The sequence below is a fragment of the Tamandua tetradactyla genome, chromosome 7 (assembly GCF_023851605.1).
Source record: "Tamandua tetradactyla isolate mTamTet1 chromosome 7, mTamTet1.pri, whole genome shotgun sequence".
In the NCBI taxonomy this organism is placed as follows: Eukaryota; Metazoa; Chordata; class Mammalia; order Pilosa; family Myrmecophagidae; genus Tamandua; species Tamandua tetradactyla.
Genome location: NC_135333.1, coordinates 54,043,383 through 54,060,596, shown reverse-complemented (window position 1 = coordinate 54,060,596; position 17,214 = coordinate 54,043,383). Strand labels below are relative to the sequence as shown.

Sequence of the window (17,214 nt, the reverse complement as noted above, 5' to 3'; positions counted from 1 at the left end):
CCCCCCAAAATATATATATATATATACACCAGAATTCACCTTATCTGGATTCAGTAGAAGGATTTAAATACTTGTCATATCTCTACAGCAAAGAAAATATTACTATTTAGAAGACTACTTGGGCACTCATCTGTTCTTCCTTTCCCCTTAATATTTGGTATGAAAGCTTCTTTTATATTCACAATAATCTGATGAGAAGTTTAGTCAGTGGAATGCACTGTCAACCTGTGCTTCTATGTACATTTGTTGGGGGGTTTTTGAGCTCCCCAAGACATGTGGAGGTTAGGAGTACTCAATTTCAGAAAGCTTACATAAGAAATCAACTTGGGTACCTTTTGGTGCCCAATTTCTAAATTGAGACAGAAGAGCTGAATGAATCTGACTTTCATTTTCCACTAATAAAGCCCCTCTCCATATTCTTCTCATCAAACTCAGTCTTGATATTTTGTATTCTAAGTCTTCTTGCTTTGTCTCAAACATTTTTAGTACAATGGTCTTAAAAACTGTCCACATCCTAGTCAATAACTTTACTGTTATTTCATATCTATTCAAAGCTAGCAACAAGTGCATTGTATCTCCTAAGGTGGAAAAGGTCATGACTTTCTGAGACAGTGGATGTCATGGGGTAAGGTATTTTGATAACCCAGAATTTTTAAACATGCTTTATTCTAATAGATAAATAATCACCACCAGTGGTTATTTGATGATATATATAGAAATAAAGTTTACATTTAAAAAACATCTCACCAGATGTCAGTAGTATTATAGTACATATTTCATTATAAAGTATACTATACATCAAAGGAGAGATAAATGTTGCAAATAAATATTTTTAAAAATAGTAGAAATGTGATATAAATAATACAGGTTTCATATATTAATAAAAAATTATGATATAACAAAACAAGCAATATTTAAAGTGTTCTGTTTAACACAATCAGGATTAAAACCTTTAAAAATTACCTTTGAAATTTGCTAAGATTCAGAAAACTAAATAATATGAAGCATTCACTGCCTACCTTCTACTAACTAGTCTTAGCTTAGACCTTATTTAAAAGTAGCATCCATAGAGGTAAGAACATATGGTCTAAATGCTTTTGTGGAAAATTTTAATTGGTATTTCAATTCCTTTCAATTCCTTATATTCAACTCCTGAGTTTGATGAGAAGAATCTGGAGGGCCGCTTTGTTAGTGGAAAATAAAACTCAGATTCATTTAGCTCTTCTGTCTCAATTCAGAAATTGGGTACCAAAAAGCACCCAAGTTAATTTCTTACATAAGCTTCTGAAATTGAATACTCCTAGCCTCCACATGTCTTGGAAAGCTCCATTTGCTTTACATTTGTTATGGATAATGCACTGTATTATGAACAAAGGATATACAGAATAAAAAAAATCTGCCCTCTAGAAATTTAAAATTTAGTGTAAATAAATAAAATATATAGCTGTTTAAAAAGAGTGATCCTTTTTGAAATGTTTCTCAGGTGAGAGAATGAGGGGTGAAGACAGCCCTTTCATGGACAACATGTGAAGAGAGCTTGACTGAAGAATAAAAAAGAAAAGTGAGCCAAAGCCAGAATGACAGCATGTGATCCTTTGGATTTAGCAATGCCTATGGTCAGATAGGTACCTGGATTTTCCAGGTATAAGAATCAACATTTTTTTCTTTTTTGTTAAGTTACTTTTATATGATCCCTTGTAACTTATAACCCATAAATTCCTGAATGATGCATAGATCTACTGCTGCTAACTGAAGTTTGATTTTTACATTCTGGTTGTGAGCATGTACCTATTTTCATTTCATCATTCTTCAAGAACTTAGTGAGCACCTTCTATGTATCAGACAATATCGAATAAGTTAGGTATAGACCCTGTGCTTGTGTAGCTCAGGGCCTATCGAAGAGAGACACTCTAAAATGATTAATTCTGATACATGCTGTAAAAATCTTAGTATTTGGAAGCAAGAGCCTGATATTCACTTAGGATGCATCATCAAAGCTCTTTCTGAGATATTATACTTAAGCTGAATGTGATATTAAAAGAAGGAAGTAGCCATATAAAAAGTGGAAGAAAGAGCATTTGGGCTGAGAACAAAGACATGAATGAAAATCTAAGATACAAAATATTTTGGTATGTTTAAGGATTTGGAAGAAGTTCTTGTTAATCTAAAGCCAAGAGTGTGTTAGGGAGTCATGAAAGTGGAAGGAACATAGCGATGTTGCCCGACAAGGCCTTAAATTCAACATGGGAGTAGAAAGTCATTGAAGATTGGGAAGAAATAGAAGAGGCAGTTTGGGGAGCACACATGGTTTGCCTTGGAAAGAATGAGAGAAATAAGCCCCATTTAAACTGGAAAGGAATTGAAAGATGTAGTAATGTAGAGATAAATAAGAGAGGGTGGCAATGCAGTTCCAATGGAATGCTTTTACATTTCTCAGAAAAGCAGGACATACAGTCATCCACAGACAATGAGGGTAGTTATCTTGGGTTGAGCACTTAAAACCATGGTCAAATTTGTTAGGACTGTCTTGGGAGTGTCCCTGATAATCAAAGAGAAAATATATTGTATTCTTTATATGTTATGCCTTTGTTTTTAAAAGTGTGAACCATTGAGGGTATCTTTCAATACTTCACGTTAAATGTGTATTGGTAGTATAAATAAGTAATATTCCAAATACTACAGAACATTTACATCCCTTGCCTAACAAGGATGTGCACTGTTACTTTGGAGATGCTGCTGCTATATGTGTATATAAGCTTAGATTATTATAGCATACATAGTAAATGAACATAGCATTTACACATCATCAAATGCATATGTGATATGATCATTTCCAGAGATAGATGGAGACAATTTTACCTATACTTTTGATTTGGAAACTTGCTTATCTAATGATGATGCATATTTCGTGTAATTTCCCCACAGTGAATCAGCTGTATCTACATTAGCAAACTGTATTCATCTGCCTCAACAATTATTAAGTAAATGTGATCAAATACATGCAAACATTTGGGGTATATCATTTGCATTTAGTTATTTTAGATGAGGAAGGTGTTTTTAAGTATATTTCCATATGTTTTGAAAAGGACTAAAATGTACCAGACGTTTTTCTCTTGTAAGTTTTGATCATGCTTTCCTTTCTCCATACTTATCCACAGTGGTCTTGTGGAGAGCCATTAAATTAGCAGTGGTCAATATTTATATTTATTCTTGCAGATGAAGCGCCAACTTTGGTAGGAATTGTAGGATGGTCACTAATGAGTTCAAAACTATATTCTAAGGAACAAAAAGCTAAATGGTAAAGTATACAAATCAAGTAATCATTTACAGAAGGTTTCTCCTCTTTGTTTGGTTGACACTTACTCAGTTCCTCTGAAATGTCCACTAACCCTTTGCTTTTCTTGCTCCATTTTTCAGAAATGTTTGCCATAGTGAAAATCCTTTAAGAGGATTAAATTATTGCAATAGGAATATTGGTACCTGAAGAGGATGAAAGAAAACACAAGACAAAATAATATACTACTTATGGCAACAGATCTTGCCACCAGAATTTGAAAGGGAAACTTCCAGAGGTAGATGATTCTTCTCTGTATGCCCAGACACTGCACACTAACCTGGCTCTAGGGAAGTAACAAGCAGAGACAAACTACTCCTAGGGAGAACTTTCTCCTCTTCCTCCTATGTCTTATTCCTTCTCCTCCACTTCCTCCTCCTCCCGCTCTCTCATTCTCTCTCTTTTCTTCCTTCCTTCCTTTCTTTCTCTCTCCCTCTCTCCCACCTTCTCCCTTCTCTCCTCCATCTCTTACCTTCTTGTTTGCCTGATTTTTTTTAGTGGCAGAAAAGATTTAGTAGTGCAAAACAAATGGACTTGCCTAGTTTGGTGTGTGTGATCCTGATAACACAATAAATCTTACCAGAGTAGAATACAGTGAAAGCAATCTTCAATATCTATTCAAATTTGCATTTTTGAAAACACCTATCACATTTCCCGCTTTAAAATTAGTTTTCAAAAATATTTTTCAGAGACTCTGAGGACAATTTTGTCATTTTATAGTGTCACAAAGAAATGTTGGCTATTTGATTTCATTAGAATGTGTGATGCCTTTCTGTAGGTATTTCTGCATCTTCATTTCATTCATTTTCTAATGTACAATCTATTCTTGAGTATGCACTTTGTGTCAAACTTTGTATTCTATGACAGGGATGAAAAAAATTAAAATCTCAACCAATTTCTATCCTCAAAGGGCCCACAATCTAGTGGGAGAGAGGCAAATATTTAACTAGGTAATACATTGTGGCAGAGATAAGAGATAAGCACTGGGCACATTGGATCAAAAAGAAGAATTTGCCCTAGAATAGATTAGAAAAGGAGTTAGTGTATAGCAAACAAATAAGACACCATGAGCAAAAGGTTGGAGGCAAGAAATAATATGGGATATTTGGAGGAGAACATCACATAGTTTTATTCCTCTCTATCATATGATTTTCATGTAGAAGAGATAAAAATTATGTAGGAACCATCAACAGTAAACCAGACAAATAGATTGTAGTATTTTCACAATTGAAACTATGCAGACTTGGTTTTGAAACTCTAGTAGCCGTAACAGTCATGGGGAGATCTTTATGGAACATAGATGCTGGGCCTTTCCCAAGAGATTCTGGTCTGGGGTGGGACCTGAGAATTTTCACCTCTAACCAGATCCCAGGTGCTGCTGCTGCTGCTGCTGGTCCAGAGACCACACTTTGAATAGAATCACAATACACCATCATAAGAGTGGATGAACAAAGTTTACATGCAGCCGTTTGGATGAAACTCAGAAACATATGGTTGAGTGAAAAAAGCCAGACACAAAAGAGCACGTTTGGCACAACTCCATTCGTATAAAGTTCAAAAGTGACCAAAATTGATCTATGATATTAGACGTCAAGATAGTGATTACCCTTGGTGTGAGCAAGTAACAGGACTGTATGGGGTAAGAGGGGAAGTGCTGGGTTACTAGCTGTTCTGTGTATCTTTATCTGGGTGCAAATCACATGATTATATGCAGTTTATAAAAATTCATAAGGCTGTATTAATATTATTTTTTGCTAGGTCCTTTATGTGCCACACTTAATGAAAAACACAAAAAAGAATATGATGATGGAGGCACAGACAGACCAAAGATGCAGTTAATTACACATTTACTTTATACCATTATAGGCATTATCAGTGCTATAAAAATAAATATAATGTCCCAATAAGGAATATTATGCTTTCTGAGAAATGAAATGAATTAAATGCTGCAGAATTTCAATGGAGAAAAGTGTAACTCCTGGTTTTGAAGTTCAGCAAAGGCTTTAATGAGGAAATGATTGAAATAGGTCTTGAAATAATGTGTAATTTTCACCATTAATTTGGCCTCATATTTAAAACGATTTTTGTCTCTACCCAGGGTTTATACAAGAACACCAAATGAACAGGTAGCAGCTATACAGGGCTTTTATTACACTCTAGCTCCAGCAAATTCTGTTGCAAGTCACTCTCCCATATGAATTTCATATAACCTACATTACCAATAGTTTAAGTTAGATAAGCTCAACTACGTTTTTCAAATTTGATGAGAATATGTCCATTCAACTTGAAATAATAGCTAAAAATGCATAAATGAACAAACTAAACAAAAGTGCATACATTCTGAGTGCAATTTACAAGCACTGAGTTATATATGTGAACGTGATAAAAGGGGGACATTTTAGGTTATATATGTTACTAGAATAAAAATTAAAAATTAAAAACAGAGAAACTTCATTTTACTAATGTAAGCAATGAGATGAGCTATATTCATTCAGCCTATATCCAAGGCCACAAAAATCATTCCTTATTATATTTTACAAAATAAGATCACTTATATGGTTAAACATAGCTTTTATCTAAGATTTTCCATTGATAGTAAATGACAGGACAAAAACTCCTACAATAATAAATTGTCAACATAGAGATGACCCAGATATGACCGGGGAACACATTCAATTTAGGAAATGTACATGAACAACTTTAAGGGCAAAAAGAACATCGCTTTGTAATTTTAAATGAAGATTCAAGAAAATTGACAGCTATTCATAATATAGCTTCTATTCAGTCTCATATTCTGGTTAGATTTAAGTAGGAGTTTCATTCAAGTATATGAGTGTACCTGTGACTGCTATTCTCTTTCTCAGATAAGAACATCTAAGCGTGTTCTTCCATATTTAGGGCTTGTGGTTTCATTCTCACAAAAATGTCTTTCACAGGGCAAATGTTCTAAATTTGGATGAAGCCAATGTCAATATTATTTTATGGATTGTGCTTTTGGTGTCAGTTATAAGAAACTTTGCCAAATCCAAGCTCATAGAGATATTAAAGAAGATATTTTCTAGCAGTTTTATAGTCTTAGAATTTACATTAACAACAGGACCCTTTTATTGTTGCAAGGTATGTATAAAGGTTCATTTTTTATTGCGTATATATATCTAATTGTTCATTTGTTGAAAGACATATTTTTCCATTGGAAAGCTTTTTTTCCATTTAATAAGCTGCCTTTGTACCTTATTAAAAAGCCAATTGCCCATAATTGTGTGTCTATTTCTACTGTGTTCCATTTATTTACCTGTTTATCACTTAGTTACTGCTGCATTTATTATCAAATGTAGATGCTACTAATTATATTATCACAATTATTAACCAAAAACTATTGGCTATATCTTAATGCAGACACAGGTGCTGATTATCTAAGTCTTGAAATCAGGTAGTATACTGTGACTCTTCTAATTTGTTCTTTGACAAAATTGTTTTGACTATTCTATTTCCTTTGTTTCAGCATATAATTTAGCCTATTTCTATCAAATGGCCTATTCCTACAAAATTTATTGTCTATTTCTGCCAAAATTCCTATTCTGGCTTTGGGTGGGATTTTGTTAAATCTATACATAAGTTTGGGGAAAATTGGTATCTAATTAACATCGTGTCTTTAAATTCATGGAACTCTAACTCTCTTTCTCTCTCTCTCTTGCTCCCTCTCTCTCTCTCCCCCCCCCTCCCTCCTCTTTCTTCCCCTTTCTCTCTCTCTCCACACACACACATTTATTTAAGTCTCCTTCGATTTAATTTTCAGTGTGGAGTAGTTGTCAGCAAACCAACCTTGCACATATTTGTTTAGATTGATCCCTAAATATTTTCTATTTTATGCTATTTTAATTGGTTTGATTTTACTTATTTCAATTTCTATTTGTTTATTGATAGCATATAAAATATGACTGATTTTTGTACTGTTCTTCTGTCCTGTGACCTTACTAAACTCACTTGCAAAGAATAGCAGTTTTTTTTGGTAAATTCCATAGACAATGGTGATATCTGAGAACATAGGCAGTTTTATTTCTTATTTTTTCAATCTGTATACACTTTATTTCTTTTTCTTGCCTTATATCACTGTTTGGGTCCTCCAAATGATGTCAAATAGGAGTAGGAAGAAAGAAACAGTGCTTTAGTGATCTTAGATAAAATATTGGGTTTTCATCATTAAGTATGAAGTTTATTGTAGGCGATTTAGAGATGCCCTTTATCATGTCGAGGAAATTCACTTCAATGCTAGTTTTCTGAGAGTTTTTAATAAAAAGCGTGTCTTTAATGTATGCTGAATTTGTCAGCTTATTTTCTGTATATATTGAAATCATAGTTTTTCCTCATTGGCTGTTGATATAATGATTTATATTAAGTGAATTTCAATTGTTGAACCTATCTTGCATTCTTGGGATAAATATTTCTTAGTAATGATGTATACATTGCATGAAATGACTTGATAGTATTTTCCGATGATATTTTTATCTAAGATCATGAAGGACTGTTCTAGTTTGCTAGCTGCCAGAATGCAATATACCAGAAATGGAATGCCTTTTAAAAAGGAGAATTTAATAAGTTACAAGTTCACAGTACTAAGGCCGAGAAAATGTCCCAATTAAAGCAAGTCTATAGAAACGTCTGATCTAAGGCATCCAGGAAAAGATACCTTGGTTCAAGGAGGCTGATGAAGTTCATCGATGAAGTTTATGGTTTTGTTCTTATCTGGAAGGGCACATGGCGAACACGGTGTCATCTGCTAGCTTCTTCTCCTGACTTCCTGTTTCATGAAGCTCCCTAGGTGGCATTTTCCTTTTTCATCTCCAAAGTCGCTGGCTGTGGACTCTCTGCTTCGTGGTGCTGCAGCATTCTCTGCTCTTTCTGAATCTCCTTCATTCTCCAAAATGTCTCCTTTTTTATAGGACTCTAGAAACTTATCAAGACCTACCCAAATGGGTGGAGATATGTTGTCACCTAATCCAGTTTAACAACCACTCAATTAAATCACATCTCCAGGGAGATGATCTGATTACAGTTTCAAACATACAGTATTGAATAGGGATTATTTTGCCTTTATGAAATGGGATTTAGATTAAAACATGGCTTTTCTAGGGGACATGCATCCTTTCAAACCAGCACAAGGACATTGGTCTTCAGTTTGTTATTTATGTATGTCTTTGTCTGAATTTGGAATCTGTATACTGTTGGCCCCATAAAGTGAAGTAGGATGTTTTCCTTCATTTTCTATTTTCTGGATATATATTCATCAATGAAGCCATTTAGGCCTAGAGTTTTCTTTGTGGTTTTTGGTTTTGTTGTTGCTTATTTTCAATGGTTCGATCATATGATCTATATTGGCATGCATGTCTTTGGTTTTATACTGTTTGGATTTCATTTATTTCCTTAAGTATGTAGATTTATGTCATATCTTATTTTATAAAATTCAACCCTATTTCTTCAAATATATTTTAAATGCTATGCTCTTTTAAATCCTTATTGGACTGCACATGTAGTTTAAACAGTGAAATGGGTAAAGTACATACATTTCCAGGATATAGCTTGATGAATTTCACCTATATACACATTCATGTAGACATCTCCCAGATAAATATTTAAAACATTTCAAGTCACTCTCCCCTCTGAAAGTTTCCTGGTGTCCCTTCTATACCTTCTCCTTTTGGGATTCTGGTGACAAGAAGATTAGATTTTTATTGTTGCCTCAGGTTCCTGAAGCTTAGTTTATTTATTTATTTATGTTTAATCTAATGTCTTTCTGTTTTTCAGATTGTATAATTTCAATTGATTTATTTTCAAAGTCACTGATCTTTCCTCTGTAATCACCATTCTGTTATTGGCCCCCTTCAGTATTTCTGTTTTAAGAGTTTATTATACTTTCAGTTCCAAAATTGCCATCTGGTTCTTCTTTCTAGCTTCAATTTCTTTTCAGAGTCCTTATCATTTGCTTCTCAAGAATGTTCATCCACGCTAGTTGGATTTTTTTTATGATGACTGCTTAAACATTCTTCTAAGATCATTCCAACATCTTTGTCCTGTTACTATTGGTGTCTTTTGATTGTCCATTTAAGTAGAGCTTTGCCAGGCCCTCAAAATCTATGCTGAATGTTTCAAGTATTATATTATGAGAATGATTCTTATTAATCTTCTTTTAGGAGGTTGTCCTCCTATTGAAAAATGGTGATGGAAGACAGAACTCTGTGCACAGTCTTTGCTTGGAAAGTGTGCAACTTGATTACTGTTGGGAAGGGATGGAGATAGTCTGCTGGTAAAGGGTGCCATATTGGTACTGTAAGGTGAGAAAGGAGATGAACCCCAGCCCTCAGGCTTGACTGAGAAGGAAGGTGCCTTTATTGTACAATGTTGATGGAAATCATGATTCTGTCCATAGACTCTATCAGTTAGGGTGCTGCCTTGTTACTGCACAGCAGGGATGGATGACAGGGCTCTGCTATAGACTCAGCCAAGGAGTGATGACATGAGTATGTTTATTCCAGATAAAGAAAAGATATAAGTAACATTTCAATATGAAAGATTAGCATGAATAAAGAAATGAATATGTGTTCATGCAATAGAGATAATCCAATGTGGATTGAAGACAGGGCATTAGGGGAGAAAATGAGCAGGATGAGACCAGACAGTATGTCAGTTAAGGTCCTGGTGAGAGGCACATTTGCATTTGGTGAAGTGGAATTTTTAAAAGGATCCCAAGAAATCAACATCTTCCTTTATACAGTCTCTTTTGTGAAATGTATTCTTTTCTTTGCCCATGAAGAGATATCGTATGTTTCCCCATCCCTTAGATCTAGGAAGAACTTGAAACTTCCTTTGACAAACAGCACATGGTGGTAGCAATTGTTCTGGTTTGCTAGCTGCCGGAATGCAATATACCAGAAAGAAAATGGCTTTTAAAAAGGGGAATTTAATAAGTTGCTAGTTTACAGTTCTAAGACCAAGAAAATTTCCCAATTAAAATAAATCTATAGAAATGTCCAAACAAAGGCATCCATCCAGGGAAAGATACCTTGGTTCAAGAAGGCTGATGAAGTTCAGGGTTTCTGTCTCAAGTGAGAAGGCACATTGCAAACAGAGTCAGGGCTTCTCTCTCAGTTGGAAGGGCACATGGTGAACATGGCATCATCTGTTAGCTTTCTCTCCTGGCTTGGGTCTCATAAAGCTCCCCGGGAGGCATTTTCCTTCTGCATTTCCAAAGATCGCTGGCTCATGGACTCTCTGCTTCATGGTGCTGCAGCATTCTCTGCTCTCTCTGAATCTCTTTCATTCTCCAAAATGTTTCCTCTTTTATAGGACCTCAGAAACTAATCAAGACCCACCCAAACAGGTGGAGACATGTCATCATCTAATTCAGTTTAACAACCACTCTTGATTGGGTTACATCTCCAGGGAGATGATCTAATTACAGATTCAAACATACAGTATTGAATAGGGATTATTTTGCCTTTATAAAATGGGATTTTGACTAAAACATGGCTTTTTTAGGTTACATACATCCTTTCAAATCAGCACAGCAATGTACTTAGGTTTCCTAACCAGGACTTAAGAGGTTTGCAGCTTCTGCTGTCACTCAGAGAGGACAAACAGTCTTCATGTAAAGAATATCAGATCCGCTGATGGAAAGAGAGGCTGAGCATAGAACCAAACCTAAGTCACATGATTAAACTCAGATGACACCGTGAGAAGAGAAGGACCCAACCCTTCCAGCCAAATCCCAGCTTCTTCAGCTATCTGCTGAGGCCACGGTCAGATAAGTTAGGTCTTCTTGGGTCCTTTAGCCACAATTCAACCACAGCTAACACCGTGTAGAGAAGGGATGAGTTGTCCTCATTGATTCTAGCCCAAATTCCTGACTCACACAATCATGAACAGTAAAGTAGTGGCTGTTTCATATTTGGGATGATCTGTCATACAATAAATATAAACTGAAATATTTAGTAATTGAAGAGAGTTCACTAAAGGTATGTCCAAAGTTTAAAGAAACCACAAAACTAAATATAGTGCTCTGGTGTTAGCAACAGCAGAGGGATCCTGTTTCTAAGCTTAAAGGAAGAAGGGAGAGAGAGAGTTGCCACAACCCAAAGAAAGCAATGTGTGGAGAGATCTCCTCATAAATTTCTCCGGCCAGTAGGAAATAGAGGAAGGAAGCCAATAGAATAAATTCCCATCTTCATTCTTCTGCCATCAATTACTAAACCCACCAGGAAGACTGTACCCAGTATCAATGTGGTCATATTATTACTTGGAACCAAAAAACGTTAGCTACCATGAGTCTTCTTTTAGTAAAGCAGCAGTTGTAAAAAGGAAGAATGAAAAAATATTAGCTAAAACTTAGTAACTACATTTCCTACTTCAGTAGTTTATGAAGCAAACCTACATAGATGAGACCATCAAAGTCAGAGCTTTGGGACTGAAGGGTTAGACCATCCTTACAATGAAGGATTTCAACCATTTAGAAATGGTAGAAATGTATACAGGATATCTCCACACAGAAGAAATTCTCCACATACACAAAAATGAAAGTGAGATCAGAGGGCAAAGTTGTCACAGGATATGTTGCAGCAGAGTCTTCAGTTGATCCTTTGTGGGGCTCAGGGAAGCGAGTTATGAAGGACCTCATTTGTTAGCCATGCAAGGAAATTGCTTTGTCTGTGGTGAGTTTGTTTGATTGCAGCAGATGAAAAATTTGTCCAGCTATAAAGAAAATATATAAGACTGCTAGCCTTCCTCCTATAACAGTTGTTCAAAAAGTTGAAAAGATTGGTTGCAACGTCAATCACCAATTTAAAAAAAACAAGGCAAATGATTTAGAGTGATTTGCCTTGACTCTTGATGAATTGACAGATGTTACCGATGCTCTCAGTTGTTATTTATTCAGGGAGTCTGTGCTGAATTTGAAATGACTGAAGAATTAGCCTTTATGAACAGTCTGCATGGAACAACTAGAGGCAAGAACATTTTCAAAGAATTTGAAAGACATAAATTCTGTTCAACCTAAAGTGAAATCTGCTAAGATGCGTTATCATTGATGGTGGTAAAAATATGTGTGGAGCAGAAAAAAAGGCTTAGCTGGACAAATTTTCCAAGCTTGTGAAAAATGTTTAAGGTGCTTTAAATGTGTGGTTATTCATTGTGGTATTCATCAGCAGATACTTTGCAGAAAATAGTTAAATGTCAACTTAGAAGTGTCAACATTGAAATTCCGTAATTTGCATGGAATTAACCATTCATTATCAATTCAGTGAATTTTTGTCAGAAATAGTTGTATACCCTGACTTGCTTAACACCTATGTCAATGGTCTGATGGCTTAGCAGACCACAAGTTGTCTTATTGTGATTTTTTTTTTCTGGGCTCAAGGCCAATATTAAAATTTAACTGAACAACAACTGCCCTCAACCATATTTTTGAATACTGACAGCCTTTGGAAAGTAGCTTCTGCTGCAAATTTGATAAACCTTCTAGATTCAACCTAAAATTAAAAGACAGTATGGTGTTTATATATGAAACTGATACTGTGGTAAAGGCATTTTGACAATAGACATTTGAATCACAAATAATGCCAGACTACTTTATATATTTTCTGTGCTGCTAAAAGTTAGAACAAGAAGTGAGAGCCACTAAATATAAACTTGTTTTCTGAGCTCAAACTACAGTTCCAGCAACATTTTTTGAAATGAAATGCAAACACAAAGGCAATTTCCGTAATTCACAATTAACTCAAATACAAATTGGGAATTGCTCACCTAACTGTCAGTTGGAAGGGATTAATATACAATATAATGATATGTCAAAACACCAATATCAAGAGAAAATCTTGTACTTATATTTCAAAGCCATCAATCAATATGTGCTTATGCAGGGAACCCTGTTGTAGATGATGGACTGGGGTTAATAGTAGAAGTGCAAGAACGTTCTGTCATGAATTAAAACAAACGTATTAAACTAATACAAGGTGTTAATAATTGGGTGGTACATAAGAAAAGCATGGACCTACTGGACCATTTCAATATTCCTTCATCACTTATAACAAAGGTATTGTACTAAGGCAAATTGTCAACAATAGGGGGTATATGGGAAAGCTGCATCTTTTTAACATGCCTGTTCTATAAATTTTCTAATAAAAATAATAATTTAAAAATCATGTGCTCATTGATTGAAATCTATATTTGGCAGTGACTATCTGCATGAAAAGACACTTTCAAACACAAACATGTAATATCTCATAAAAATCAGCATTAAAAAATGAACATTTCCAACATATTTTATGATAGAGAACACTAACTGTGAGCACTGATTAATGAAATGTTATCACCTCCAAAAAAGCATTCCATTCCTTACATTGGTAGACCTATATTACCAAAAATAAATGTACGCAGATATTATATTTTGAACATTGTCAATAAGAATGTTGTGGAAATTTGCTTTCTCCTTTGTTATATAATTTGTTATATAATTTGTTACCCACATACTACCCTCCATGAACTTGCCTTACAGTGTTCCAACCTTACCACCATGGCCATTTCATTTAAGGACAAGCACAGCAATGACTGAGACAAGAGGCTGAGCCATAGGGTGGATCGTTCTGTCGACCTTACTCTTGATGGCTGTGCCAGTTTGAATCTATTGTGTACCACAGAAAAGCCATGTCTTTAATCCTTATTGAGTATTGCTGGGTGGTATCTTTTTTATTGTTTCTATGAAGAAGCAATGGGTTGGGTCTCCACCCATTCAAGGTTGGGTAACTTACTGGAGCCCTTTATTAGGGAGCCATTTTGGAAAAAGCTTTAGAGCCACTAGATTCGCAAGAGCCACCAGAACCAACAGAGCCAACAGAACAGACAGAGTCCTGGGGAAGCTGTTGAAAAGAAAGCTAGCAGATCTCACTATATGCTTTTCCAACTGAGAGAGAAAACCTGAACATCATCGACCTTCTTGATACAAGTTATCTTTCCCCGGATGCCTTAGATTGGACGTTTTTATAGCCTTGTTTTAATTTGGACATTTTCACGGCCTTAGAACTGTTAACTTGCAACTAAATAAAGTCCCTTTTTTAAAGCCATTCTGGGGTGATGCAATGGTGGCAGAATTCTTGCTTGCCTTGTCAGAGACCCGGGTTTGATTCCCTGTGTCTGCCCATGTTAAAAAAAAAATGTCATTCTATTTCTGGATATTGCATTCTGGCAGCTTGCAAACTAGAACAATAGCCTTCTCAAAGTGAATGTCTTCTGGGCTTAGTTCAAGGGGTCCATCCAGAAACTTCTACAGTTCCCCTTATTACCATATTTCAATTTTGATTTTTTTCCATTTTTTTCTGGCTTGATTCCCAATCTATTAGCTACCATTCAAGTATCAATATAGATACATAGTTCAGTCCACCTCTTATTTCACATGAAATGGAATTCCATATATATTGCATTTAGGCATACTGGAGGATTTTCCTCCACACTGCTTTCAGGGCCACTCTAAATAATACTATCTTTTTGGTTGGTGCCTGTCTACTGTGTAGAACCAAATGCAAAGCTCTGCTATCAAGTCATAGAACCGTCCCCCCCACCCCCGACCATGAAGCAATGGGTCTGTTGAAAGAGCATTGTCAATGTGGTAAGAGTAGGTACCTGGACAATCTGAGCCACCTGTTTGTGTAATGTAGTGTACCTTCTGTATCAGTTTGAGGCCACTGTTGTGAATACATTTCCAGTCTGCAATATCATCCAGGTAATGTTGGGCAGTTTGAGTTATATAGTCATTGTGTCCCATGGTCACTATAGTCCTCCCAAGAGATCCAATTAGCATAATGTCATCACTGTAGTGTGCCAGAAAGATTTCTGCAGGACGTCAAGACTATCAAAGCTTCTCCTTATTAATTTGTGATGCAGAGTAAGACATTTGACAAAATGTTGAGGCAAGACAATAAAGGAAATACTATTATCCCTGTTCCTACAAAGCCAACTGCTTCTGAAAACCTTGGTTAACAGCTATGGGGGAGGCATTTACAAGGAAATAGCTGTATATCATCTCCCATGGCCTACACTGAATTACTCCAATAAAGATTCCACAAGTAAAATCAGAGGTGCATCGGGAAAGATCATTTGTTAAGATTGTTTATGATCATTCCCCAAAACCCAGATGAACTTTCCATTGAACAGATTAATAAAATGGAGTATGGTATAAATTGTAGGCAGTGTTTTTCTCAATTATTTGATAGTGGGATGAATCAAACTATTGTTATAGCTTAGTATCTTAAGGAGCAGTCGTGGGCAATTGTAGGTGCTTCCATTTGACTTTTTCTATCACCATATTCTATGGGTCAAGACAGTAATGTGAGGATTCTGCCAGCTATTAATTACATTTATTCTACCAGTGCATTTGGGGACAGGGGATATAACATTAGATGGGTCTGTGGTTCACCTATTAGACATGGGCCCAACCAAGACTCCATTTATCATCAACCCCCAAAAGCCCCACAGTGTTATTTTAAGTCTAGAGTCATAAGTCTAAATTTGGAAATGCTGTATGATAACTAAAATGACCATATCATTTATAACAAAACCAGGGCACATTTTGGAGTGAAGTAGCAATTAAATAGACAAAATGCTGTGACAGTAGGCATAATCAGGACTATCCCAGCATGACTGCATTTTATGATCTTTTGTCTTCTGAGCTTAAACTACAGTTCCAACAGATCTCTCTACTTATACCCTACATATTATCTGGATATTTCCCTTTCCTCATATACAGTTACCCTAGTGAAGGGCTACAATTCACTCAGTGGGTGGCTTGGGGATAGCTTTACAATATATATATGTGACAACATTGAAGACTTTTCTGCCAAAGGACCTGTTCCTTCTATCAAAGAAGAATTTTCATTTTGTTACTTGGCTTAGGTCTGGAAACTGAATAGGTGACCAAGAATCTCAACATGGGAGCATAAGGTAATACGGGCAATATTACCTTACAACAATAACAACTATACACATATGCACACACAAACGCACATATAACAGCATTTCAATAGACTGTCCATATATTTCATCTCTGGGACTCTGTGATGAATTTACAATAGCTTCAAATTCCTGCAGGTCAAAACACTCTAAATACTGCTGCATCAGTGTGGCTTTTATTTGGAAATTGTCTCATTGTCTCTTTTGTCTAAGCACCACCAGCTGGCCTCAACCACTCTGAGTCCTCATTATTTCATGAGGTGATGGACTTGATTCCAATATTAAGTCTCCCACCATCATCTCTGGTTTACAAAGGAAATCCACCACAGAGATCAGCAAGGATGCTGGTGCCCTCGCACCAAGTTATTTCTCAATGCCCGTTGAAAGGAAGGACTTCAGTACTTCCCTCCAATGGAAATGTTTAGATGGTGGCTGAGCAGATTGCATATAATAGATTCTTTTCCTCATCCCCAAATCTCTGGGTCTTCAGACTCTTTCCATTAAGGCATGCTAAGGACATTCTAGAATTTCACTGTGTTCGTTCTAGACCATTGCTAGGTTTAAATTTTAATTAACTGATCTAGGAGACAACTGTGGCCATTTCCAAGTATTTGATAAAGATGAAATGCTAGGGTTGCCCAAATAATTCAGTAAATTTGCCCCAATCCAAATCCCATATTCTACCATCCTTGCTCTAGCACTTCCTGAGCATAGTTCTTCCTGACTACTTTTCCTCAATTTACTGCCAAAAGAAAATGACAAGGTCCTACAACTTGTTTAATGTTCTCTCTTCTACCAGAAAAGTCATTGTTTTCCTTGTTTGGGGGAAGGGAGACTTGTCTCTGTGGAGATCTAAACCTTTCTGGGCCTGAAGACAATGGTGTTTGACT

General features: G+C 35.8%; 1 long non-coding RNA gene across 2 annotated transcripts in view; it reads left to right on the top strand.

The window, feature by feature from the left end:
* Positions 1–17,214, top strand: part of LOC143689664 (uncharacterized) — a 41,276-nt gene that overhangs the window by 10,464 nt on the left and 13,598 nt on the right. The window contains exons 3-4 of one of the 2 annotated variants that reach the window (XR_013178871.1): positions 1,484–1,642; positions 3,418–3,572. This is a non-coding gene — a long non-coding RNA (uncharacterized LOC143689664). Of the gene's footprint in view, positions 1–1,483; positions 1,643–3,417; positions 3,917–17,214 lie in introns of those variants that run through there. The other variant, XR_013178870.1, reaches the window with a different exon arrangement.